Below are 27,738 nucleotides of genomic sequence, written 5' to 3' on the forward strand. Positions count from 1 at the left end.
TTGATGCTTCAGGGTACATGCCAACCCCTCACTGCTGTGGGTCAGGAGGAAGCCTTCCCCTGCAGACAGAGCCGCACCTCTCTCCCCTCATCTCCTGCAGCCCAGGGCTATCGTGGGTACACAGCCATCCTTCTGCCCTTGGGTCCCTCGTCCCCAGGGGGCTGCAGCCCCATTCTGGTCCCTAAAATTAGCTTCTGGGACACGGGGGCAGCTGGCGATACCCTCCTGGTCCCCAGCCACATCACCTGGCCCCTAGCTGCTTATTTCCTCTTTTTCCTCACGTCACATGTAAGTTTCAGGTCCTCATTTTACAGGCCCTTCCTCTCCCTGGTAGCTGCACTGCCATTTCTCCCTCCCTCAAAGCAAAGCCCCTGGTGATGCACAAAGGCAGGTTTGAAGGCAGTTGGCCTATTACACTTCTACCTACCTGCACAAGGCGAAACAAACCCAGCTCAGTTTCCTTTCATGTGCATGGCAGTCTTAACTTGTTTCTTTTAATCCCGTAAAAGCAGCTAAAGCATGCAAGTCGCTTCCCAGAGATGAGGCAAACCTGTATTTACTTCCTGACAGTGATTCAGGGACGATAATGAGCGTCGTCCCAAGCTGGTATTACATGGGAAACCTACACGCTATGTGCTACACAGCCGGCATTTAGAAATGAATCGCATAAAACAACACGGTCCATAAGGGCCCAACGCAGCAGCAGCTCCTCCTGCACAGACGCAGCGGTGGAAGAAGGACCCAGCAGTGCTCCGAGTGCCCCCAGGAACCAGCGCCCTGCACGGCCCGCGTCTGCTGCCCAACGTGCGGCTCAGAGGGCTGTGGATGTGCCGAGGCAGAGGCGGCTACGTAATAAATCCAGCAAATCCAGAGGGCTGAGGCAGTAATCCATGGAAACATTCCACACAAGAGGGATTTTTAAGTGCGTTTAATTCCCAGCTGCAAACCTAATAAGCTTCCAGAAGGTGGAGACCACTGAGCACAAAGGGTTAATGGCCTCTCTAAAGAAAATGACACACATAATTTCCTTTTATCATAAAACAATACGTTTATTATTTTCTGTGTATCTGTTAAAGGGCACGGCCTTCTGAGTGGAAAACAAAACACAGCTCGGTCACATGTTTATTTGCTTCAGCTACTCCCTTTCCCTTCTGATAAATAATCAAACATGCCATCCAGAAAAAACAAAACCAGTGAGCTGGGAAATTTGATGGTCATCAAATAGACTGAGATACCAAGAAAAGCAGCCCACTGTTCCCACAGCGAGTTCTCTGCCCCACACCTACACTAACATCTGAGTAAATAACTTCAGTCACTCTTTCCATTTTCCCCATGCAATTACTCCTACTGTTAAACAAATTGTCCTTAAGGCAGTTGCAAACACCATTTTTTTTTCCTGCAAAGTAGAACAACTTCTGAACATTAAAAAGCCAGACTAGCAATATATTTTAAAAATATGTTTGTTGTACTTGCGGTTTGGCTGCTCACACAGCTGGATTTCTCTCTCCCTCACTCCCTTTTCGAGGAAGATGGGCTTTTACAGTTTAAAATGCGAAACTGTGCTAGGAGCTGGGAGAGGCAGGGCCAGCCCCAGCAGGACGGGGTGCCCACGGCAGGCACTTGCACCCCTCCTCTCTCGGTCTGCAGCACAGAGTGCTCCCCAAGAAGTTGCCTGCCATCCTGGTGGGCTCTGAGAGAAACAACCCTGAAACATCACGTGGCTTTTTAAGTTGTTTGAACAGAGAGGAGAACAACAAGCAGCCGTGTTGCAACACGGGTTAGCAGGAGGACCTCTGCTGTCCTCGGAGCCCAAAGACCACGCAGCACTGGACAACTGCAGCACATCCCTCACATGAGGAATTAACAGCCATTCCCTGGTGTGAGTGTGCTTCCCCTCTCCCTCTGTAGCACCACAGGTCTAAACAACAGCAATAGGAACGAGATAATAGCCACGCTTGTTTCAGCAGCCTGACTTTTATTAGCATGAAATTGGTACAAATATTAGTGAGGCTGGTTCGCGAGCGCTGCCAGATGCAAACAAGTTGAGGAAAACAAAACAAGGCTCTGTGGGCTCACACCTCTCTTCCTCCCCAACAGCCAAACAGCCGCATCTGCTCTATTGCTACTTTTTTTTTTTTTTTTTTTTTTTTGCCACTTGTACAAACATGCAGAGAAGCCACCGCAGAGGGGACAGTGACAGCGGGCTGCTTGGTGGCACCTGAAGGCAGCCGTGCTCCGGCCCTCACAGGGCTCCCAACCCGTGCCGGACACCCTCCCTTCTGCCAGCAGCAGACCCAGCTCCCAGCAGCAACCCCAGCCATTCCCCTCCTGCTGCAGTGGGGATGGCAAAGTTCAGCCCGGCCGCGCGCTGCTGCGCTCTGAGCGCTCGCGGGGAGAACGAGGAGTTGAACAGAGTAAGCTCTTACTGTCTGCCTTCAGATTTCTGTCCTTGCGCTGGAGATGCGTTCTGGCTGTTTCTGTGCAGCGGGGGCTGAAGAATGGCAAAAAGATGTTTGAATAAACAGGAAGTGCCGTGCAGCCGAGCGCAGGCTGCAGGGAGAAGGCGCTGGAGCTCTGCCCTCCGCAGGAGGCTTTGCCTCCACAGTAGCAGCGTCTGCTTTTATTAAATGACAAAGAAACCACAAGAATTCCTGCACTAATTCCTTGCCTGTGAGGCCGAAGGTCCGGTCGGAGTTAGCAGGTAATGTTGGAGCCGGCCATAACACTGAGCAACACGCAGACACAGAGTGACCCTGCCTTGTGAAACCCCCATCCTTAAGCAGAAACATGCAGAACTAATTACGCCCCCAGCCAGACCAAACGGCAGCAAAGCATACACCTCACTTCTGCAAAAGGCAGAGCTGTTTCCACATAGCTTCAGCCACAGCTGACTCTCCCACCCCGCAGCATCCTGACTTTCCCTGAATATCGCCCCACGAGGCTGCCCGGGCTGCGAGAGCTATTTTTTGTCCAACTGCGTGAACAGAAATATAAACAACCACCAAAAAAATGCAACTTGTCTCGGCTCGGGACGCACAGCCAGCATCCATCCCATGCGTACGGCCTTCCCCCAAGCCTCCTCCCTCCCACCACCAGCTCCCCCACTTAGCGGTGCTGCATAACACCCCTCTCCCCACCCAACCATCAGAGCTCTGTCTGCCATATCGGTGACACGACGCAGATACTGTCACCGAAAGTCAAGCGGGGCACTCGAAAGCAGTTCGGGCAGCGATGAGCAACCCAATAGCCATGTTCAATAGGAAAGAGGGACAGGATGCCTTTAGAAAATGTACTGCTGTTGTGGCAACGCGCTGCTGCCGCTGAAGGGCTGATTTGTTACCGAGCGTGTAGTCTCGGACTGTCTGTCATTCCGGGTGCTAATGCTGTGCTAAAATAACTCATTGGGAGCTGTCACCGGGATGTTTACATAGGCCCCCAATCTTTTCTTCATACAAGGAAATTTTTTACTGGAATTCATCTTCTTTTGATCTCACATTCAAAGCAACAGCAGCTTGATAGACATGCAAGTCTGAAAGCAAATCCAGACGCTGAAGATAAACCGCCAGAATATGACAGGCAGGAGCATCTAAAGCTTATAAAAATGAAGAGAACAGCATGTCGTCTGAGTATTACAATAGCAGAAATCAAGAGACATATTAGGTGGAACTGATCAGCCACAAAAACAGTTCAAAAGGCAGATCATAGAAACAGAAGACTAAGCTAGAAAAAAAAATGGGAAAGATCTGCCATGCAGAGGCATCACCTCCTCACTGCGCCCTGCTGTGCTCCCACTCCTGCACATAAACTGAAGAGGAATTGGGGCGGTTTGGGTACCTCCACCGACTCAGCACTTCCACCCTCACTCACCAATTAGTTTACCAAGCGTGCATCGCAATTACACGTCGTTTAAAGCAAAAGATCACCAGGACGCTGTGCTGCTCGTGCCCCCCAAAGAGCACAGGGCTGGGACAGGGGCGGCCCTGTTGGAAGCCAGGGCACAACCCCGGGCACACAGCTCCCAGCCTGTGCTGCTCCCCGTCTCCATGGGATGTGCTCCCGTTCCAGCCCTGCACTGCGCTGAGCCCTAGGATGCTCCCAAGCTCTGCCTCTCCTGCTGGTGTATGCCATCAGTTCAGAAGATAATTTCATTTCAATTGAATTACGTGTGCCACGGAGCCTACAGCTCTGCACCGAAGACGACGCTCACAGGGAAACAATTGCTGAAACTTTCTCTGGAAAAAACCCATACATTTTTAATTCTTCCTCCCCAAATAAGCTTCTTATTCTAATTGAAGTCAGCAAATATAATGAAAAAGTAATTCTCAAACAATTTTGTACTTAGAGCTGTTTGTTAACAAACACCGACCGAGCAGCAGTGTTAGGTTAAAGGGCAGCAGGATTCCACATTATAATTTAGCCTGCGGTTATTTCTGATTAAGAACACCCTCCGGGACAGCAAAGCAAGATCTTCCTTTGCAGCAGGCAGAGCTTTTAAAATTAGCCTCTTCTGCATAATAAAACCCAACAGGAAAACTGTGGATTTAAAACTGTATTAACCGATTTGAAGTGCTGCAATCAGTTTACGTCTTGCTTTCTACAAAACACCGTTCCCAGCCCAGCCAAGTCACAAATGTACAAATGCTTCCTGGATCCTGAAACTGTTGTAAGAAAGTCACCTTCTGTCATGCTTATGTAGCTATCTAATGTGCTAAAGGCTGATTATTTATCTTTAAACTGTACTAGTTTAATCTTTTAAGGTCACCACTAATCTGCACCAACCTTTTAAAAAATAGCAGCTTTCAAGACGTACTGCTAGAATCCCTAACTGGGCGCTGAATGTCACTGTCACTGATACATTAACCAGAACGAGGGCAGCTTTACAATGTAAACACCAAATAGCAATCCTCACATAAATTAGAAGAAAAGTACGATCTCTGTGCCAGGAGAAACGTTGGTAAATAAGACTGACACCATGCTATTTCACACAAATGCTGCCCAAAACTGCACTGCTGTTGCTCTCTCCTTCCTCCTCACTTCTCCCCCTCCTTCCCAGTGCATAACTTGGGTGTAATTCTTCCCAGCCCAACACGGGTACAATGTAGAGGCCCGCTGGGTGCGCGTCCTTTCTCATTTTTAGCAGCAGGCCTGGAAGCCCCTCGTGTGTTATCTGCTCACAGCACTGCACAGCGGCCCTCCCATATCCTTTCTTCTTTTCCCTTAGACTTCTTCTGGACTTGAATGTCACAGTAGACCTTGAATGTGAAATGGCTTCAAGCTAATTGCTTTAATTGCTTGAAGATGTGCAGGCAGGTGAAACCCGATCCCCTCGGCCATTGTGGAGACCAGGAACAACACAGGAATGTTTACACAGTGGTTTGAGTTTAATAGACAGTAGGGCCCAGTTTCAGACAGCCAGCAAAAACACGGCTAATAGGTGACCTCTTAATGTAGTCCTCCTTTTTAAAAACAAAATACAATTTCATTTTATCCAAGGCAACAGCCCTAAATGCCAAGGTTATCTGCTTGACTTTTCGAGTGAGCGTGCACTGCGTTACACCTGACATTTATACCAGAAACTCTATCCTGAACGCATTTTCTTCTACCTTAAAACAAAAAAGCACTTTACGTGTCAGTCACCTTACAAACAGATTAGAGCTTTAGAGCTGGATGGGGTTTCCTCCTAAGTGCAGTCATTTCCATTTTGAATTGAGCGCTGTGTGCCCACGCCGCGCTCCCCCTGCCCCAAAGGCCCTGGCAGCGGCTGAGCCCACGTCCCCACACAGCCATTGCACACTGGGGGCACTGAGAGCCTGCTTCCCAAGAACCAGAAGGGAAGGAAAGTGGGCAGGCATGGCTGAAGTGCAGAAAACAAAGTAGAAAAAGTGATTTTGGCAGAAGCTGGTGGCATGAAGGTATTTACTGTTGGCCTAGTCCAAAAAAACAAACACTGAAAACAGGTAGTAGCCGATACTCACTTTCCTGGCACAGGCCCTTTGTGTTTTGATGCCATTCCTAAGAAGGGGTAAAGCTTACACTGGCTGAAGATTAGCAGGGAAATGATATGTATCATCTCCCAGGCCAACGGGAATAAACAAACCAGCATTTCTGTAGGAAGAAGAAATGGAAGAAATGTGATGAACGAGAGCAGCAGGAACACAGGCACAGGAGGGGTGGCCAGCCCAGTGCATACCAAGCACAAACAGCAGAGGAGAACAGCACAACACCCCTGCTAGCAGAGGACACTTCCACTCCATCTCTGCTGTTTTGCTCAGAAAGTTGTGAACTCCCTATTACCCAACTGAGGCAAGGCCAACAAGAGGAGGAAAGCTGCTGCAAACATCTGGATGTGGCTCAGATATCATCTGGATGCCCATGGCAGGACAGTGGGCACTGGTGCTGCACCCTACCTCAATGCTGCTCCCAGCCCTCAGCAGCAAATGAAGGACCGACCTTAAGTAACAGAACAAAGGGAACAATGGGAGCCAGGGAGCGAGCTGGGATGCTTGTGAACATGCCTCTCACTATGGAGAGACAACACACACACGCACAAAGCAGCTGCCCCTCAGCTCATCTCTGAAAGGCTGCAATTCCACCAACGGTGGGGTCTTCCCCTCAGCCTGGAAGGAAAAAAAAGAAAGAACGAAAGAAAGAAAGAAAAAAGCTCGGCACTGCAAAAACAGTGTCAATGTAAAGATTTAGTATAAACCAGCTCAGGGCTAGTGGGAGGAACGCTAAGTGGAAAAAGTAAACAGGGTCCCCCCGCGCCGTCCCGAGGAAGCAGCGCGCAGCCCGTGCCTGGTACGGCGGCGGCCCCGCGCCCGGCAGGGTCAGCGCAGCTATGCCGAGCTGACAGGTTGGGTTTACAGCAGGCCAGCGCTCTGTTTGGATATACTGGCCTTGCTCACCGCCAGCTTAACAACAGATGGCTCGAAAACTTTCATTATGTTGCGCAGGGCTGAACTGCAAACAATCGTGGAAAACTGTGAAAAGTTTAACTCTGTGTGAGCCGCGCAGGGAGAGCCTGCCGTGGGGACGTGTGCCTTTAAATTAATGGAAGAGGGGCGGGATGATTAATCGTACCTGTGCGTGGTCCCGGGGATGCCTGAAATGAGGATCTGCGATTTGACAAGGTCAATTCAATAAAAGGAGCGTTCCAGAGGAAAATGGGTTTGACGGATGGCGAGGCTGCATGCTGAAGCCTCCTCGAGCCCACGGCTTGGGGGAAGTTACAGACAGCTCCTGCGGTAATCCCCCCCCCCGAGGCTTCTGGGGGCTCTCTGCCAGCGCTCCTCCATCTCCAGGAACGGGGACTCCTTCCCTGGAATTCCCACCTGAAACTTTGGCACTCGGAGGCACCAGCAGGCCGCCAAGCAATCTCACACGCGGGCCTGAGCGTGATTTATCCAAATCTGCGTATAATTTAAATATTCATTAAATTGATTCCATTCATATGCACCCTAATATCTTTTAACGCTCCAAGGCAGGTTGTAAATGCACCTTCCAAGGTTTAATTCAATTGACAATCTTATATACATCTCATCGCCGGAAACACATTATTTTATATTATTCAAGAAATGAACAAATCTGTTTTCCACAAATGTATTTTAAAAGCTACTCTTTCCTGTTATTGAAAGAAAATTGTGTTTATTACTCCTTTAGCATAGTGTAAACTCATAAACGTCAACAGAGAGTACAAGGAAAACTGTCAACTAAATATTGTTTCCTTCATGAGCTGCTCTTCCAAGTCAATTACGCCTTTCAACTTCTGGGGCATTGTATGATAAACTGGCAGTAAAAATCATTCACATTAATATACCATGGTGCCTTGCCTGCAAAAGGTAATTAAAGAAGTAAATGACTCATAAGAATAGACATATTAGCTGCAAAATGAAAGGCAACTGAGCTGCCACATGAAAATATGTACCATTAAGATACTGCATTTTCATATTCCTGTAATCAGCTTCAGTAGACTAATGCTTATTTAATCCAGTTCTCTGCTAAGTCCATCAACAACTGTTTTTTGCTGTTTTCTCCTTGACTGAACATTATGTGTGCAGGTTTGGAATAAATACCGCAATAAGATTTTTGCATAGTCAATTGAAGAACAGGTTTTTTATCTTTTAAAAACTATTTTTCTTTCTCACCAGGAGGAATGCAGCACAGAAGGTTACCCCGAAAGCCCTCATTTTCTGGGGCTGACAGACTCCGAGTGAAACGCGCACCCTGCCCGCAGCATGCACCATTAGGATCAGCGAGGCCACGAGCAGGAAGAAGCAGCTTCCTGACTCCAGCTTCCAGCCAACCTATTCCAGCTGCAATAAATGCTCAGTTTTGTTCATGTGGTTTTTCACCAGGTTTAGGAAATAAGGAAAACCAGGCCTGCTCTCCCTTCATCCAGCCCTGGAGGTGAAGCGGGAGCCCAACGGCATGCTGTCCCCAACCCACATTTGGGGAAAGCCAGCAGTGACTGAAGACTTCAGCTTCAAGCCCACATCCCACCCTGCTGGGAGGGCAGCAAGGGCACCAAGCTCAGTGCCAGCTCCTGATTTTGGGAACAGCCTCTGCTGCATGCTTTGATGGCCCCCGGCCTTTGGTACAGGGCCACCTGCCCACTTCTGTCCCTCCCAAGGAGACAGACAGAAGACGGCAAACCAGAGAACAAAGTACACCCGTCTCCAGCCTCCAAAGCAACACTCTGTGAAACACTCAAACATTTATAACTCATCCTGTTTGCGAGCAGCAATTAAAATATTCTTTTCATCATGATAAAGCTCTGTAAGGCCGAGATCTGAACTGCTTTTAACTGCGCAGCTTCCACCATGACTTCATTTGGTGAAGCGTGGGGTGGAGTCATCCCCGCATCTCCGCTATCACGACGGTGCGGCTGGTGACAAATGCTGACTTTTCTAAATGGCAGGCGCAGTGCATGTGCCATCCATCCTTTATTTATCTTGCCCCACAGAGCTTTATCCTTGCAAAAAGAGATCTTTCAATAAAAACCTTACCAGGGTGCTCCGGAACCTGAGCCACATATTGCTTATTTATCACTACCGATACGAAACAGCGCAGGACTTAAAATGTAGGATCAATCATTATTTAAACTGCATTATTGCTTCTCCATTTGAGCAGACATCACTTTGTACCCACAATTAATGAGCTCTAGTCCTTTTTCTAATTAAGGAACAAAGGTTCTTGTGTGCAGAGTGTGGAGTGACACTGTCTAGAGAACGCAAATTTAAATACAAGAGAATCCTTCTAATTACCTTAAAATAGGATTTTTAATATCCAAGAGCATAATAGGATCAAGAAATTAGAGCATTTCCAACAGCATTTACAAATAAGTCATTACAAAACACTGTAAAAAGGTAATAATGCATCCCTAAAAATAATGGGACCTTACGGAAATAGGCGCCTAACACTTCTGCACTCGTGTAATTAATCCCTGCACATTGATACAGGGAAAACACAATGCTGAAATTATCTTATGTACATGTACGCATACAGACAAATTAGAAAAAAAGGAGGAATCGGCTCTTCGGGCATAAAATACTTCAAATTGTGCAGATTAGAATCCGAACGCTTAATTAAGGAAGTCAGAAAGGCAACCTTGCTCTGTGCAGTAATTAGGGCCGTTAGAAATTGGATCCCGTCTCCTCAGAGTGGTACCCACATACAGTGCTCCGAAATAACCCGCGCCGCTGGGAAAGTATACTTGCTATCAAGGGCAAAGCTGCTATACACTGAGGTAACAGTAAATGACAGACTGTTGTTCAAGTCCATTAGCTGCTATGTGATAGGAGCACATTCACAAGCACACGACCTGTGAAAAATCTTAGATCTCTTTAAATCTTTGAATTGGATTGCTGCATTAATTCTTAAGAACTGCAATCCTTCAACCAAGTCAAATTACCCTCATTAACAGGGGAAAAACTGCCTCTGCAATAAGTTAAAAAAAAAAAAGATATTTATTACCTATAATCACTTCCACGTACTTCACCTGGAAGCACGGCGAGGCGGGACAGCCTCGGGGCCGGCACCAGGCGGTGGGCAGCACCGCTGCTCCGCGCCACGGCATGGGCTGCGCGGGGAAACCTCAGCGGCTGTTCTAGGAAAAGAAAAATCACTAAGAGTAAGCGCAGGCACTGAAGCGATCTGTGTGTGTGCCACTGAAATAACCGCAAAAGAGGAGGGGAAATTCTTCGGTTATTCAAGGCTTGATTAGAACACTGCTTCGTAATTAGGCGTGTTACAAGTATTGTCATCGACCAGAAAATTCATGTACGAACTGAAAGGTCTCAGAAGCTGGCTCTAGCCTTCTATTCATTAACAACATCTGCTATTAATGTTTAACCCTCATAAACATGCACAAAACGTTCACCATTCAACGAAGATTAAAAATAAATATTTTGTTGTTCCCTTCTATCCTCGTGGTGATCCGCACAGCTCTGCCAATACCACCAATAGCCAAAGCGGCCACTCAGATAACAGACAAGCACTCGCTCTTTGTTGGAAAGCAGGGATTTCTTCCTCCACTTGCTGCTCCTCTGTACTTCAGATGTTGCAGCTCCAGAGCCAGTGCAGCACAGCAGCAGGAGTGCCGGCACGCACATACACGCACACGTATAGCGCAGCATGAATCATTTATTCTAAAGATGGAACTCCTCTGAGCAATCTTCAGGACTCCTGGTTTACACTTTTCTATAATCTTGCAAGGCGTGTTATCAGGCTGCTGTGAAACAGGGAGCTGGGTGACAGAGGGACCAGAGAGCCAGAGGGAGCAGAGAAGTGCCTGCACCTCACCCTGCTCGCGTGTCAGCCCTCCAGGGCGGCCCTCTGCAGGAGCCCGCAGCCACTCACTCCCACTGCCACGCTCCTCATGCAGGCAGAACAATCTGCTGTGCAGCTCCTTGGCAGCGCTGGGATGGAGCCAAGTGCCAGGTCTCCCGCTCCTCTGCCGGCTCCTGGGCACTGAGCACGGCCCCAGGCCCTGTCCCTGCACACACAGCTCTGTGCCCCCACTGCAGTGCACTGCAGCACCGAAATGCACCACGAGCGCCCTGCAGTGCAGTGGGTGCACACAGGCGCAGCGCCTGCCGACCCCATGACCTGCAGAGGTGCCCCCGTCTGCACCCACCCGACCACAAGGTCTCTGCTGTGCAGAACGCCGAGGCACCGTGAGCCACAGGAGGAACGAAAACTACAGCTCTTCTTGTCTTCAAACATGACATTCATGGCGGATTCGCTGTCTGCATGTTGCAGCACGCTCTATTCTTAGCACTGTGCCTTTTAAAGTTAGGCCCATTATTTTCTACGGTGTATCAAGATCAGTATGTATAACATATGCCATATTGTTGACACTTCCCTGGATGTACTGCATGCCATATGCCTAAAGCACTAAAAGGGGTGATGAACAGAGTGGCAATACTGAAAGGAGAACAAGATCCACCGAGCATGCTGAATGAATTCAGTTATATAATTCAGCCAATAAGGGTTTCCATACTCTTAACAATCTCTTTTTCTTTTTGCCTCCCTCATATAAAAATGCATTTAACAACTTTCTGCTGTGAGAAGTTAGCACGCCGGACACGTATTCAAAGCAAACATTTAATCACGGCAGGCCCACCAGCTCTAAAACGTATACACGTAAAGATAGACCGTATATAATCACCCCAATAAAACAAACAAAAAAGGCCGATTCATACATTATAGCAATAAACTAAAAAAATAAAACACAGTTCTGCTCCTGTATCTCCTCGTCCTTTATTTTACCCTCCATAAATCTACACCCCAAGTCCAACTTCTCAAAGTAGGGAAGATGTCACCTTGCCCATGCTGAGGCTTTATTTACTAGATTTCTCACTAAGAATTATTATGTGAAGAATCCAGAATCTAACGCTCTCTCACACTACGGTATTTTTGTCCAAATCTTCTGGAACGGATTATAAAATTGAAATGTAAGTAGGAACACAGCAGAGCTATATATATAACAAGAACGGCGCTCTTCAGCATCTGATACATGCACATGTGTCTCTGCAGTTCTACGCCAGCCCCCTGCACACACTAATGGGTGAACTAGCTGCAAACTCGTCATTAGAAAAAGGGAAGAAAAGGAACTGACTCATCAGTGAGACCGGTTGTGACAGCACTGACATGCACAGACCTGGCTCTGGCTCTTCGAGCTCTTCAGTTCACTGTTTGCAACCAAACTGAGCGGCCACTGGGAAAAGCAGAGGCAATCAAACCTACAAGGAGCTGGGATGGTTGCGGGGAGCCCAGCTCAGCTCCCAGGTCAGTCCCTGCAGGATGGCAGATGGGGATGTGTGGACAGCAGGCAGTGCCACAGAGTTCCCAGAAGCTTCCAGACCAGAGGACCCGAGGCAGCACGGTGTGCTCGAAGCATGGCCTGGAGCATCCCACAGAGGGACGTGGGCACTGGGGCTCAGCACGGGCAGAGTGGTGCTGGCAGTGCCACACAACACTGGGCTTCCCCAGCCCCCACCGCCACCATCCAGCCACAGGCGATGGATCAAAGGGCTACGAGAAGATAAGGAGAATCCATTTTAATTTCAAAACATGAACATTCCGGCACAGGAGATCACTAAAAAAGATCAGTTCTGTTCTGTTTCAGTGGGGAACGTTGCATTTTAAATGCATGTGCGTGTATGCATTTATTTGAGTAAGCAGCATCATTAGGAGTATAAAGCAACGCAGGGGAACATGGGACTATTTGTTAAAGTGGAAGGCAGAATCCTCTTTGTGGAAAACATCAAAGCAGAAGAACACATGCTGATGTTTAAAAACAGTCTATGTCTAATGCAGAACATCAAGTTAGAAAAAAAAAAAAAAACAACAAAAAAACCTTGCTTCACCATTTTGCTTCCAGAAACAAACCCAGTGCTCCGTGCTCCTGGGCACCCTGCCACTGCCAGCTGCTGTGCTGGCTGGACAGCCCACCAGAGAGGACGAGGAGAGAAGCAACACGCACAGATCTCACAAGATGAGATGTGCAGGGGGTGAGCTGGCATCACCCCCTGCCCTGGGCTCTGGGGCTGCGCCTTCAGCTCCCATCAGTACACAGTAAGCCCTCTGCCTCCTGGTCCGTGCTGCAGGGCTGGCCCAAGGGAGCACGACCCAGCTTCCTGCAAGGCACAGGCTAGGAGAGCCTGGTGGCCTCCATCCCTTACAGAACACTGCATACAGGGGAAAGATCCCCCCAGCAGCTCAGCCCCACCTGTGGGCCCCAGCAGGACGTAAGCACTGCAGCCACGCCAACATGCCCACAGTCCTTCCAAATTGCTTCCACGCAAGGCAAGAAGGGCTAACTCACACGGCTCATTAGAACATTTCCTGTGTTTGTGCTGAAACAAACAAACAAAGAAAACAACACCAAAAAAAAAACCAACCCAAACCTCACACCCACACGTCAGCAACAAAAACAAAAGTATAAAAATCCCCTAACCCACCCTGTGGTGAACTCTGCTTCCTTTTTCTTGCCGTGCTGGTGACGTTCACAGCACAGCTCAGAAGGGTACAAGGGCATCACTGCCATGGCAGCTACTTAATTCCAGCAGCAGATCCCAGACCTGTAACGAGTGCCTGCTTCCTACCCACCAGGCCATTAATCACTGCGACTCCTAAAAGGTTCAATTCATGTGCCCACTCGGAGAACTCATGAGATGTCTGATAGTCATATGTCATTTGAGAAGGGAACAGAACTGTATTCTTTTCTGAACCGATGCAGCTCCTATTACCAAGAGGCTCTCTCCCCTGGGAGCGACCAGAAGAGAGAGACGAAGCAGTGCTGACTCAAAGCTCTGTCTCGCAAATGCACATCACCGGTACAGGAAGGGAAGAGTTAGGAGGAATCTGCCACTACTTTTATTTCACCCACGATCTGGGTAATTGGGGGATGGATTCTGAAAGCAGTGAATGATCTCTGGGGCTCTATCCTGGACAGAGGGGCTGCTCTTCTCCTGGAGAGCTTGGCAACAGCAAAAGCAGCTTTTGCCATCCTAAAACCGAGAGCACTTCTGTTCTGACTGGTTAACCTCACCCTTCTTGAGGAGGCAGCAGAGCCCACGAGCAGCCAGAGGTGATGCACTCCTGCATCCGTATCACTTCTCTCTACACCCAGGGCTTCCAAATTTCAATGCTCAGCTACTGGTGCTCAGGGGTCCCCAGGTTCTGCTTCTGCCCATTTTCCCTGCGTGACACGCGTGTCCCCAGCAGTGCCACCTCCTATAGATGACAACTGGCAATAAAAGGGTACCAAAAAGGGAAATGCAGCTTAAAAAGATTATGGTCATCTCTCCACATTTGGTGGAAAATTACAAACAAGCATTCGTTTATCCTCTTACTTCCTCATGCTGGTTTTCTTCATTTTCTTCATATTGCTCTATCAGACAAACTAATAGATAATGCAGACAAAAATATCAAACCTAAAGATACCTCAGCAATTGCTTCACATCATCGATTTTCCTGCAAAACATTCAATTACCTGCAAAACATTCATGGCATTTTTCAACACTCAGTACACCACAGCTTGCTGCTTAGCAGTTAGCATACAATGGAAAGGCATAGCCAACAAAGATCTTCTCCCATTTTTTTCCCCACTCCTCCAGAGTGCTACAACAACCACACTGAACTGCTGCTGCTACCAGAGAGCAGCTCGGGAGCACAGAGGAGGCACAGGGGCTGCTTTCAAAGGGTTTACAACCTTGAAAGGGAGTTCGTAATGCACAAACCCGTGGGACTTTAAGCAAAGGAAGCCCGTGCTGGGAGCTGATGTGAACTATGGGACAGTGCTGGCTGCACAGTGTCAACCAGAAGTGTTGGAACTAAATTAAGTGTTTCAACAGTGGCTTAATCCTTCTCTGAACCTGTGTCCCAAGCTCTTCTTTGGATTGCTAGCAATACACAGCCTCTGTAAAATGATCTTGAAGCCCTTCAACAATACTAAAAAGCCTCTTTTCCACCACTCTGACCCTACAGGTGGGGAAAGGCACCAGGGCATGGGAAGTTCAACAGCAGAAACAACATTCATGAACAACAAACACGAGGAATCCCAAACGTTTCAAAGAAGAACTTGCTGCAAGAAGCCCTTTCTCTGCTTGCCTACTGAGTCCAACCCAGCTCCAAGACTTCCTGGCTCTCTCCTCAACACACTCAGTGGGTTTGCAAATCAGTAAATTCTTGCATTCAGTATTTGGTGCTGAAAACAAAACCAAACACAAGCATCCCCTTAAACCTTTACGCAGCCATAATACCCCATGGCAATGCTTCCCCATGGGCTGGTTCAATTTCTCTCCCTAAGACTCGCTCTCTGCCCCTCCTCACACACACGTGTGCCCCACAGAAGCTGCTCGGTGACAATGGAGCAGAGCTGCCAGCACCCACCAGGCTGCAGTGACTGCGGGTCAGCAGCGCCCTGCAAGCTCCCCACATCAGCTCAGCCCAAAGCCCAGCCCCAGACAATGCCTGGACTTCAGAGAAGTCCAGGTTCAGATCCACATCCACGTTTTGCATCTCCAAGCTAAACAGAAGGATTCTCTCGACCTCTTCCAAATAATAGTCTTTTAAGACACAAGACTCAAGAACCAATAAAAAAGGTAATTTAACAATATCTCTAGTGTGTCACCAATCGTGTAAAGGGCCTTGAGGCTGCTGCATTCCCACTGTGGCGCAGTAGCTTTGCCACCCTGCTGGTTTCCAATTGACACCCTGTGTGTTGATATTTTTTCCAGCCAAAGCCTGGCAGTGCTTTCAAGCTCACCCCGCCAGCCGATGTCCTGCGCCGGGGCCACCGCTGTGTGCTGGCTGCAGCCCCACGGGCAAAGCACAGGGATGGACTGCTCAGCCCCAGTGCCCTGGCAGAGAGTAGGGAGAAACCTGAATTTAGATGGGAGAAGACAACCGAGGGACACAAGGAGACTCTTGGTCAGGATCTTGAAGCCGTAACAGTGCTCAGTAACTTGACAGGGCACCCATCACGTGCCAACCGATCCCAGCCATCCCTTAAGGAAAAGCAGCGAGAGTGACCTCAAGCACGTTATGCCTGCCTGAGCCTGCGGACTGCTTCAAAGATAGAATATCTGAGACAGGGTGTGACTGCCCTCAATTCGTTTCCATTTTCAGGAGAAACTGCCCAAAGCACAGCACAGGCAAACGTTCCCCACTGAACCCCGTCCCACCCCCGAGCTGCCATGGGGTAAGGAACAGAAAGGGGTGACGGGGGGAGAAACAGGCGAAGACCACACTTACAGCACACTTACCTGCTGCAAGTGGAATTCATATTCGTAAAAAAACAAACTCATGCAGCAAGTTCTCCTTTGCCAACACCCACAGCACCCCGTACCACCCGCTTCAGGAATAAGCTTTCAAACGGAAAACTGCTGAACGAATCTATCTGCTACAGGAATCGGGCTTTTGCCCACTCCAAGGTTATGTGTTTAACAGGCTTCGATACTTCAATGAAAAATTGAGGTGGCAATGATTTGCAGACTAAATTAATGTTAAATACTTCAAAGAACTGGACAAACAAGTCAGCAGCAAAAATTTTATGGGTTCACTTCCTTCAAGGGAACTTAAAGAGGCAGCATTTTATTGCTGCGAATTCTAGTCACTCCTTTTACCCCTCAGCATCTGTTTGAAATATGTAGTAGACAATTGCTTTTTTGGCTCTGACTCAGGTGGTTGAAATACAGGACAAACAGACTACTGTATATAAGCTTTCCTCCAGCAATGAAAATTTTTATTAACTCTCTTGCATAGCAAACTCGGCTGCCTAGCTTCCAATCCCTATAGAATCATCAAGGAATGTGGCTAGTTATTAATTCTGGTGGTCAAGCACAGGGTGGATATGCTGGGGCTTGTCTGCAGTGTATAACCTCACGTTTCAAAGAAAAAAGCTACAGAAGGAAGGAAAAAAATAAATGAGTTCTGTTTAGTTCATCATTCATATGTGTAAAATTCCAAGCTAAACACCAGCTCTGTGCATAAATATGTCAGCCCTGTCAAAAGCTCCAGCCAAAGAAAACAGGGCCCGTGGTGGAGGGGTGCAGAACCACCCTCAGAGCCATGAACTCACAGCACCTTCGGCCGCCATGTCACAGCCAGGAGTTTTCTCACTTAGGTGCTTCATGAAAATGACCTCCAGGCAGCTGAAGGAGCAGAGGAAGAGAGAGGAACAAGGACAGAGGTGCAGAAGACAGAGGAAACCCTACTTCATTTAGAAGGGTTCTGGCCACTCGCAGCCCTTGTCCTCATCATTTCTGCATCCTCCGTGCTTCCCACCTTGTGCCCACCACTTCTGCAAGCCTTTGTTCACTGAGAAATGATGCATGATGGTTTCTAGCATTTACAACTTTATGTTGTGGTCATGGGCTAATCTGGGCCAATCTTTGGCTGTTGTGGTCTATTACCAGTTGTTCTTTTGACATCTGTTGTGTTTCCAAAGTCATAAATACCCAATAATTGTAGTCAGCACATTTAAATTAACAGGTGCAAGATTTTCCTTTTTTGTATCTTCTCTGCAGAACAATTCCAACTGACTGTCGTACCACTGCTCTGCAGCTACTATCAATTTCTCTATTTCTAGTGAGTGCTTGAACAGCAGATTATTTAATGGCTAGACTTTGTTTAAAGCTCCCCTTCAGTTTTGCACATTTCAGAAACAAGGCAACAGTCTGGAGCCAGTAGCCAACTTTTGTCACAATGCAGATAAGGAAAGGAAGCAGATGCAAAGTACCCTATAATACAGTTTGTGACCTTCCTCAATAGAGGGGATGTCAGGAAGTCCAGAGAGACACACAGTGATCATTTAGCGAGCCCACAGTCAACTGTTTCATCCTTTCATACTTGGGAGTGATACAGCTATTGAAAGCACAGCCAGGGAGGGACAGTCCTAGGGGCAAACAACACACACGCATTCCAAGTAAACAGGCGGCACCTGATGCTCAAGCATTCCTGCTTTATGCACGATGTGGGGGCAGCTGAGCCCCTGGTGAGGCTCTGTGCAGGCAGAGCTGCCCGTGGAGTCCATGCCATGGGCTCCCCAAGCTCAGCCCTGCACCGAATTCTGCAGGAGCTGTGCTTCTGGAGCAGAGCATCACTGAAACAAGGAGATAAAACACACTGAAACTCTTTGAATCCCGCCTGCTTTGCTCATACTCCTTTTTCTTTTGCATTAAAATGTGGCCTTTTCATGTAAATGCTGCCACCTGTCATCTTTAGCCCTTTATTTTTGGTGCCTCTGCTCTTAGTTCTCGATTAAAACGCAACCCGGACTGCCCATGAAGCGGGCTGGGCCCCGTGCTATGAGCTCAGGGTGCTCAGCACAGTTCTGGGAGCTGTCAAAGCAGCCAGCAGCCTCAGCTGGCTGCAGAACTCCACCAGGCTCTACCCGACGCGATGCCACCTTCCAGCAGAGCCCCCAGATAACATCCTTTCCCTGAAATACCCACGGTCTGATTCATCTGTTTTACTCCTGCCTTATGCTGGCTTCACACCACCGCCAGCAGCAGCCTTACACCAACGTGAAACTGAAATAAATCCACGGAGAGACAGACACGCTGCAAACACACAGAAATTAATGCGCTTTTCACTGCTCTTCGTGTATAAACACACAGGAAAATCTTCTTTTCCTTCTGTTCCTCTCTTTCTGCGAGTTCCTGGCTATCACTCTGAAATGTAGATATTCCCATCATGCCTCGGTGCTTTTCAGCCCCATGATGCCCTCACTTTTGATTGTGTAGATGAAGTTGAAGTGCACAGGGTATTTACTGATCCAGTTATCTTGTTCTGTGACAGGCAGAATCAATCAATCAAGGGGCCAGCTTTATGCTTGCGTATTCCAGGCACATCTCCGCACTTCAGGATACGAGATCACAGTGTTATCCAGCCAAATTTGATCAACAAATGCAGTTCCCCTGTGCCACAGCAATCTCAGATGAAGATGTTATTATGTGGAACTGAGCAAAGTGATAAAGACAGTACAGAAAAGGGAGGAAAAGTCCAGCTGGACCCTTCTGACAGCCTCTCTACACTACGGCTGCAGCATCCCCTTTTCTGAGGCTTAACAAAAACCAGCACATTGCACAAAGCTGTTGCAAAATGCTCGCTGGCCACGCCGTATCTGTTGGTACTTAATGAACAACACGTTATGCCACAGAGTTTGCTAACACATTCTTAAATGCTGCACAACAAACATGAGCCCTTGCCACTCTGCCCGTGCAGATTTTTATAACAAGGGATCACGTGCTGCGTTTTTCATCACTCTGTTGTGGACAAGCACAGTAAAACCTGAGAGCACACAAATATATCTTTAATGCCACAGCTGGCTTAAGCAGCCCTGCTGTACTTTGGTTAAAATCCCAGCTACAAGAAGCTGAACGTGAACGCGTAAATGTTTAAGTCTGTCTCAAGGAGAGTTGACGCCACGCTTTTATTTTGCCAATAGCTTCTCACTTTGCTACTGCCCTACAGTTATTTTACATTATTTAATCCAAAATACCATCTTTTTGATTCTACCTTTCTTTGCATTCTAAATCTTTAATGGGAGCCTTTGGCAGTCCATGGGCACAATTATTAGATATCTGCAGAGAGAAATTGAAAAATTAATCATACTTTCCATTTTACATTTCTGGACTATACATAAAAATTATCCAGTCCTGCATTCTGTCGCCTTTCCTCCCCAACACAGTAAATACGACGCAAGGACGGGTGTATCTTCTGCTCACATCTCTCCAGCACAACACTTAGATGGAGGATGCCACGTTCTCTTTTCAAGTGCAAAATTTATTTCGGATCGTTTTTCAATTAAAAGGCATCTGCTGCTACCACTTCTGCTACGTCCCGCCTCACAATCAGAGAAAAAGTGCCCTCAACCAATCCTATTGATGGTACTGAAGTTGTTTATTACCCTTTTATGGGCTTGGGTACTTAAATTACAGTTTTTCACAACTGTATGCAAAATGGGTAACCTAATCCTCACGCAGTTTATTATAGAAACCGATACATGCATTAATCTGACCTTTGTCTAAATAGATCCCTAACCACAGGGAAAAAAATCCGAAGGCATCTATCAGCATGCGAGCAGTATCAAAACTGCTAAATCTATTAACTTTGTTTTCCTTTCACTATTATTACACTGGAAAGCAAAATCCAACTGGAAAAATTATGCCATTTGGGTTCCCTTGTCATCATGTAACAAGTATGAGAAATATATGTGCAATAGCCAAATGGCCAATAGACAAAACACCCACTCCAAGTGACGTACTGTTTTCCATACCACTCAGACAAAATCAAAACAACGGAGCTGTTGCAAACAAAAACAAAATAACATTTCCCATAAGCATTCCAGACAGAGAAAATTTACAGGAAAAGAAAGCTGGGAAGAGACCCAGAGCAAAGTGAGTGTTTGTACCTCCAGCCATAAAACCCACTGCTGCCGAGATGGTAAACAACAGGCTTGCTTTAGAAACACACCGGGCTCACAAGCCATGCACCGTCCGGCTCTGGGGTTAAAGATTGACACGGCGGGGTGGGATGCAGCACAGGAGCAGCCGAGGAGGAGCAGGATTGGGGTGGGGGGGGGAAAAGCCCCACATGGAGCAGCATGGGGAAAGCAAAGGGCCGGGTCCATTGCAACAGAGCAGCACGATCTGCTTTGAGAAACAGAAAATCCTGCTTTTTTTTTTTTTTTTTTTTTCCTTTTTATTCCTTTAAAGTCCTTTCCACTCGACGTGCAGCCTGGTGGAATAACAACTTTAAAAAGTGGAGATGTCGCTTTTTTATAGCTGACTCACATTTATATAACTTTGTTAATGCATCTGCTCCCTGCAAGTTACAGTATCTGTGTTTAGCTGAGATACCTGGCCATAAATCGTGGCAGTGCAGTGAATATCAACAGCTGCATTTTACTGTTCCAGCCAGTCAGTTTACAGTGTCTCCATCACAGCGAATTCTTGTCAGCTGCACTCTCGCTAACACAATTCCTATGTTTTGCCTGGCAGTAAATGGACGCTCCTGCCCCAGCATCATCTAAACAACTCTGTTAACATTTGCCCCCGAGCGTCTCTCTCTTTGTCCAGTCCCTGTCTTCTAACAGATGTCATCCAAGTCTAATCAAGCATAAAATGGTCATAAATATTTCTTTCTGGTAGATTTCACATTCGCATTTCATGCAGGGACATGATATTTTTCTGCTACCTCCAGGGAGTACCTAATGCAAAAACCAGTTACTTACATTCAAGGCTCATGTTCCTTTAGTAAAATGCAGCACATGTTCGCAGTTCAAAGACATAAAAAGGCACGAGACTTTATCTTCTTTTGTTTAACTGCACCCTGCATTTTCGTGACGTGTACCGCAGCTTCCATCGAGGTACGGCACCAAGCACCCAATTCTGACCCCTCTTCTCTCCCGAGCTGTTTTGATTTCCTACTCCCCTACCCTAAGCACAGCACAAAAGCGGTGTTTTTTTCCTCAGCTCTTCCATTTTACAAGCTACCTAAACAACTCACAAGATGAGAAAGGCAGTTCTCTATTTTGGTTGATTTTATGCAGATTTTCGCAGCCCACCTGATCGTGTTTTTTTAAAACAGTTAAATGACTCAATGGTGCAAATTCAAGGTTCATGCCTATTAACAGCTGACAGAGATAACCACAGGATAGGAGCAATTTCCAGTATTTAAACTTTGATAATTCAGTGGAAACTATTCGAGATAATTAATTCTGACTACTTATTGTTAGAATCATCAGAGAAATTATGTTTATCTTCGGTCAGTTCGGTAAATAGTTCTGTCAGAACGTGAAGCAGAACGAAGCCCGGATTATTCTCAAAGCCATATGCCTCCTTATTTCTTCCCCCGTTAGTGTGTCAAAGCAGAAAGATGACATCGCTATTTAACGTGAACCAAACAACACTTAAGCATATAGATCACAACAGCGAAGCTGCTTTTTCCTCCTCCTTCTCCACCGAGCCTAATATTTGATTACTGTTAGTCAAATCAAGCTTTCAGGCAAATAATCTCCATTTTTTAAGTTAATGAGATGTGGTCATGTCGACAACAGCTTGCAGAAACTTTTAATTCCAATTCCTGCAGGCTGTGCTGGCCTCTTTTACAGCAACCGCTGTATGAATGAGTCAAATTTGCCAAAATGGCTTATGTAGACAAGTGCACACTTTAAAGAGGCACTAATTAAAAATACCCACTGGTATCATAATTTAAATACCATGAAAATAAACTGTAAAAGTAGCTCAGCTACAATCTTATGGCTTTCCTTAGAGCTCGTTTACTTTAACTCGATGATGTTTTATTGCAGATGTACTCACAGCTAAAAACAATTTTTCGTCTTGGAGGAATTCAAGATTTTGATATAATTAAACAATTTATGTTAATATTTGTTTCGCATAAGCTATTAAGCAAGCCCCCCAGAACAAGTACTAATTGAGAAAGATGGGAAGAAGTAGAGCGCTGAAGTAAGCAGCGAATTCATCCTGTTGATTTACCGCCTTATCTGCAACACCCCCCCTCATTACAGCTCTCTTTCTTGCTCTCATTCTCTGCTATACAGCTCCCAGCAGCACTGAATCCCATTAAAACACTTTCCGTGGCTGCTATTATCCACCGCTTTCCTTAAAAAGGAAGCAGAGGGAAAGGCAGAAGCAGAGGAGGAGCCTGGTATTCTGCTCGGTGCACTGCCCTGGCCACAACTTCTCCAAAATCCCCTTTGTTTGTCTGATTTTTGGCCAGGAATGCTTCGGCACAGCTGTAGCGTAACAAAAGCAGACATGAGAGCAAAGAGAAAAAAAAAGTTGGTGCTGAGAGGGTTAAACCTGTTTAAGGGGTTAAATATGCAATTACCGCTGACTAAAACCAGAGAGACATATAGATAAATAGAAGAAATGAAGTCCCCAGGTTCCATTCAGAAGCCTTCATCACATTACTACCAGACAGAAAACTCTTTAAGTACCATTTTCAGATGTTAAATCATTGTTCGTGCAGCACATATTCTCACTATTCCTGGGGGAACAATATCTGAAGACAGCGTGCTAACAAATGCAATCCAGTAAACAGGCATTTTTCCTCTTGTTGTTAGTACCTTTGTGTTCCAGCTCCCAGCTCTGTCATCCATGCCTTCTCTCTGCTTTGAAGTTAAAGTACTGAATGAGCGTTGTCATCTATTATCCAGAGTGTGCATGTAGATTATAAATAAGAAATAAAAGTGACTTTCAGTACACTGCTTTTGCATTAGCAAGTTGCCTTCTCTGTTACCTCCTCTGTCCTTCATACTTTGCTACCAACATTATATTAAAAACCCGACTTGAAGTGTTTCCTGGAGAATGAGAGACACATGCTATAAAACCCGTACACAGCAGAGACAAAAGTTTTATTGAAACAAACAAGTCGAGCAGTCGCCCAGGTTCACAAGTTCAGCCTCAGAAGGCTGTTAACCCTTATCTGCAGATGTCCTTCAGCTCCTGACACACTCACTGCATCCCTGCCTTCGTCTGCTTGCACGCCTCTGAAACACGGAGCTATTAATTACACTGGAGTTTATTTACAGAAAGAGCTCTCTTCTACTACTGGTCAATTATTATTAATATTTTCCAGTGTAACCATTCTTTTTGAGGCCCAGGACAAACGCTCCCACGAGGAGCAGTGCTGACCTATTCCAACCCAACCCACCTGTACCTGGGCAGGAAACTCCTCTCCATGTGCATGCTGAGCTAAAGGCTCAAAAAGGCTTCTCCCACTGCTTCATCTGAAGGAATTTGTGACCAAAGACTGTACCTCCAGATACCGTGGCAAACCCCTACATCTTCCCTCTGCCTTCAGCTGGCCTGCAGTTGTTCACCAAGAGCCCATTCATGGCTACAGGGCTTTTACAGGAGGGACAACTGGGTTTGGAAACAGTGATGTCCAAGGACTGGTTCTTAACCCGCACACACAGCTTGAAGAACGGAAGTTCAGGAAGAAGCAGGGTGCTGGCAGTGCTGGAGGTGGTGGGCACCCACAGACCTGCAACCCTGCATGGGCACAGAGAGCTCTATCCTGGATCAGTGCTGCTGGGGCCACCAGGGCACGGGTGCAGTGCCTTCAGGTCTCACCAGACGTGCCTCTGTACAAGGGAATGGCACAAGGCTGAGCCCAGAGCCAGCTCTGCCCAGCGACCTGGGATCACAAAGCCCCTTCAGGAGCAGTAAGCACAAACCTGGGAACCATATGCTTCTCTAAATAACACCTAACATAACCCTCATTGCTTATCCACTTCAGAGGACAGATGCCTCCTTCAGCACCTAACTTCCCCTCCCTCCTGCGCTCAGCTCCACATCTTGGCAGACATTAACTCCTGCATCCCAGCAGGATGCACTGTTCCAGTGTGATGGGAACAGAGACCTGAAGAACAGAGCCCATCTGGAAGGGAGTGGGCAGGGCTGGATAGGACACACCATAGAGGCATGGCACTGCCCAGGTACCAGCTCAGGATTCCTGAACACAAGGCCCATCCATGCAGCTGTTGGCCTCTGCAGATGGCAGCAGTTCTAGAGACAGGAAGAAGCCCATGGGCTCTCCTGGCTGGACGCAGGATCTGCAGGACATCTGCAGCACAGCCAGACCTGGCCAGGTGAGGAATCTGCAGGGCAGGCACAGAGGAGCTCTTGTCCCTTCATCCCTCCAGGTGTCCTGGATCATCCCTCCTTTCATCCTTTTGGATAAGCAGTAATGATATAAGGAGGTTCAGCACAGTCCAGTGACGTTCACCCAAACATATGGGAGCCAGTCCTTTCATAAAATGCTCTGGTAAATGGTTCAAGTCCCTATAAAGACTGGGGCAACGTAGTAACGATTTTCAAGGTTGTTGCCTACCGCCCATCTCTGTAACATCGCAAAGGAAAAATGAGATGGAGAAAAACAGATGAGAAGAAGAGGCATACATCCCTCCCTCCTTTCTACCAGGATAAGAGGAAAATGCGATTGTGCTGAACAATCATTCAATAGCAGATAGCACATCTGCCGGCAGCTCTGCCAGCCCGCAGAATCCCACTCTGCCTTCCCAGAGTTAGGGTGCAGTGGACAGACAGAAATGGCAGGTAGCAGCAATCCCCACATCTCACAAGCTCGTTTAACGCCAGCTCTACCTGCCTAGTATGAGGGGATCAGCTCCTAAAGACAAGATCAGAGAAGGTGAAAAGCTGGTCTTAGGAAGCATGAGATCAGGTACGAAAGGGATTCTTTGCTGTCAAAGCATAATTTGTCAGCTTGTGATAAACCTCAATTGCTTCATATACCAAGGATCACTAGACATTAGCTGCTTTTTATATGGCAATACGGTGCAGAGGATTCAGACGGAATATTGTTTTATGTTGACTGTGATAAAACTCTCTGTAGCTGTGATAAAGCCTGCACACGGACTTCTCATTCAAACTAATGAGTGATGTTGGTGGTGGATGCCAAGACGCTCCCAATGCTTTCCAATGGTTCCATGCAGCGTGGGTAAGCCAGAGCATCACCCATCTGAGGGGGCTGAATGATGATCCTGCTCCATGCATGCTTCCCAGGTACACGAGAAAAGGCAGCTCTGCATGCCGGCAAAGCCCACCCCCAAGCAGAGGCTCACGGATCAGGAGCAGCCGTTCGCAATGCTCAGCCATCTGACAGCCGGGGCCCGGTGGGCTCTGCGCTCAGCACAGGACTTTGCTGCTCTGTTTTCCAACATCTGTTTCAGTGCTTGTCATCTCCCTGCTTTAAACAAATGTACTGCAGATGTCTTGTCTTGTGGACGACAGAGACTTGGCACAGCCCGGAGCAGTGGCCTCTGAGTGACGGAGCCACAGTTAGAGCAGTTGTTATCGGGGGTCCTGCACAGCCTCTGCGCATTAAAAGTGAACTGGGGTTTTTATTTCCCCCTTCAATCCTTCTGTTTTGCCCTTCAGATTTTGGGGCTTGGTGAAGGCCAAAGCCTGGGATACAGTGATGCAGCCTAGTCCAGAAACATGTGGCTTGAGTATCCTCAGAAGATTTATCATTGACACACACAATTAAATAGAAAAGACACTCATTTGCTCATCTTCTGCTCCAAGGACAATCTGATACAAGACAGAGGGGATGGAGGGACATGATGTGAGGTAAAGACAGATAGCAGAGATCGGAGCCCAACTTGAAAACAACAAAAGAGAGACTTCTCAGACTAGGATGGTCTTTTAGAAGAACCAACAGATGAAATGTGACAGAAGCACGGAATAAACAGAGATGGAGAACCGCGAGGGCTCTCCAGCATCTCTCCTGCAGTGCTCTTTAATAACTAAATCCAGTCAGAGCTGCCACTACGAGCTCTTTGAGCTCTCCTCACGTGTAACTCGTGGAAGTTCAGCTGGGATGGGTAATACAGCTAATAAGATCCCAGCAGGCTCAGCTTTCACTAGGGTGCTTAAGTGGCGAAAGAGCTGCAAAGAGCCGCAGGAAGCCAGGTGCTGGCTGGCTGCTCCTCCTGCTGCTGGGATACTCACACCGCCGTGCGGCAGCGAGGCCATCAAAGCCAGCAAAGGCACCACCGCGGGCTCCCGGTGACCTTGGAAGGATCCCAAACGGGAACGCAGCACGCACTTCCCTGCCCCGGGGAAAGGCACGCAGTTCTGCTCACAGCTTATGAACTGTTGACGCGCAGGCCCTACGACACAGCCTTGGTAGACCTTGGTATCTATTATTTATCGTGCCTAGCGATTGTCCTTGTAATCAATTAGGGAAAAAAGCAGGTGGTCAGCTGAAACTCTGAAAAACAGAACCTCTCTGCAAAGCAAACACCATACCTTTCGGAGCAAAGAAAATACTGTAAACAGAGCTAATCGCTGCTAAACCCTTTTAATCCAGCCCTTGCCCAAGTTAAAGGGCTGGAGCCATGCGTAAAACGCTTCTAAGAGCCCCCTCAATAACGGCAGGAATTGGTGAATCATTTCTCAAGGAAAAGAAAGTATTTTAAATTCCCTAAACTTGCCAAGTTGTGAAAAAGGGCTCAACCCTGCCCCACCGCGCCGGGCATCCGAGCAGCTCAGCCCTAAGGGAAGCTCTGTCACACAGCACAGCCCGCTGCCAGCTGCTCTATAAAACACCTGTGGTTACAGCGTCCCTGCACCTCGCGGAGCGGTACGCTCAATAATATTAACAGGCTCGTATTTACCGTATCTTAAAAGCTAACAATCCCATTGCCAGCACTAATTAACAAGACAAGAAACTGAAAGGAGGCCGTGGATTATTTCTTCAATACGGATTCATGCCTAGATTCAATAAAACCCACTTTAGTGTTATAATCTTACTCTTCTGTCAAGAACACTACAGAAGGCGAGTCTGCTTTTTGTTGTTTGCTGGCTTGAAGGGTTTTTCTTTAGGACCAGCGCTAAAGATGGGGGATGCAGACCATTTTACCTGAACAAAACATTTCAGCTGCCCCCTTGGAAGTCTGGGATGACGGTTGGATCCATCCCAGCCCCAGAGCAGCCCGTGATGCAGCCTGCCCCAGCCCCAAGCACGGAGTTGCCATGCATGATGCATGCACAATTCCCCACCCACACCGACCTGCCCTGCACGTACACAGTGAGCCCAATGCACGTTTGCAGTGAGAATGTTTTACTGCACCCAGTAAACAAAAATACTGCACTTACAGAACTTGTAACTGAGGGCACAGCGTCAGAGAGCAGTGCCATATCCAGCCTCCTCATCAGAAACACGTGGACTTTCCAC

General features: G+C 47.4%; 1 protein-coding gene across 6 annotated transcripts in view; it reads right to left on the reverse strand.

The window, feature by feature from the left end:
- FOXP1 (forkhead box P1) overlaps positions 1-27,738 on the reverse strand; it is a 337,019-nt gene that overhangs the window by 109,652 nt on the left and 199,629 nt on the right. Inside the window, exon 1 of one of the 6 annotated variants that reach the window (XM_042880832.1) lies at positions 2,427-2,481. The exons of the other annotated variants lie outside the window; for them this stretch is intronic. The gene's annotated coding sequence lies outside the window, so the exon portion shown is untranslated. Of the gene's footprint in view, positions 1-2,426; positions 2,482-27,738 lie in introns of those variants that run through there. 6 annotated transcript variants of the gene reach the window in all.

This window comes from Lagopus leucura, unplaced genomic scaffold (genome assembly GCF_019238085.1).
Source record: "Lagopus leucura isolate 7727_CA_CO unplaced genomic scaffold, USGS_WTPT01 Super-Scaffold_100028, whole genome shotgun sequence".
In the NCBI taxonomy this organism is placed as follows: Eukaryota; Metazoa; Chordata; class Aves; order Galliformes; family Phasianidae; genus Lagopus; species Lagopus leucura.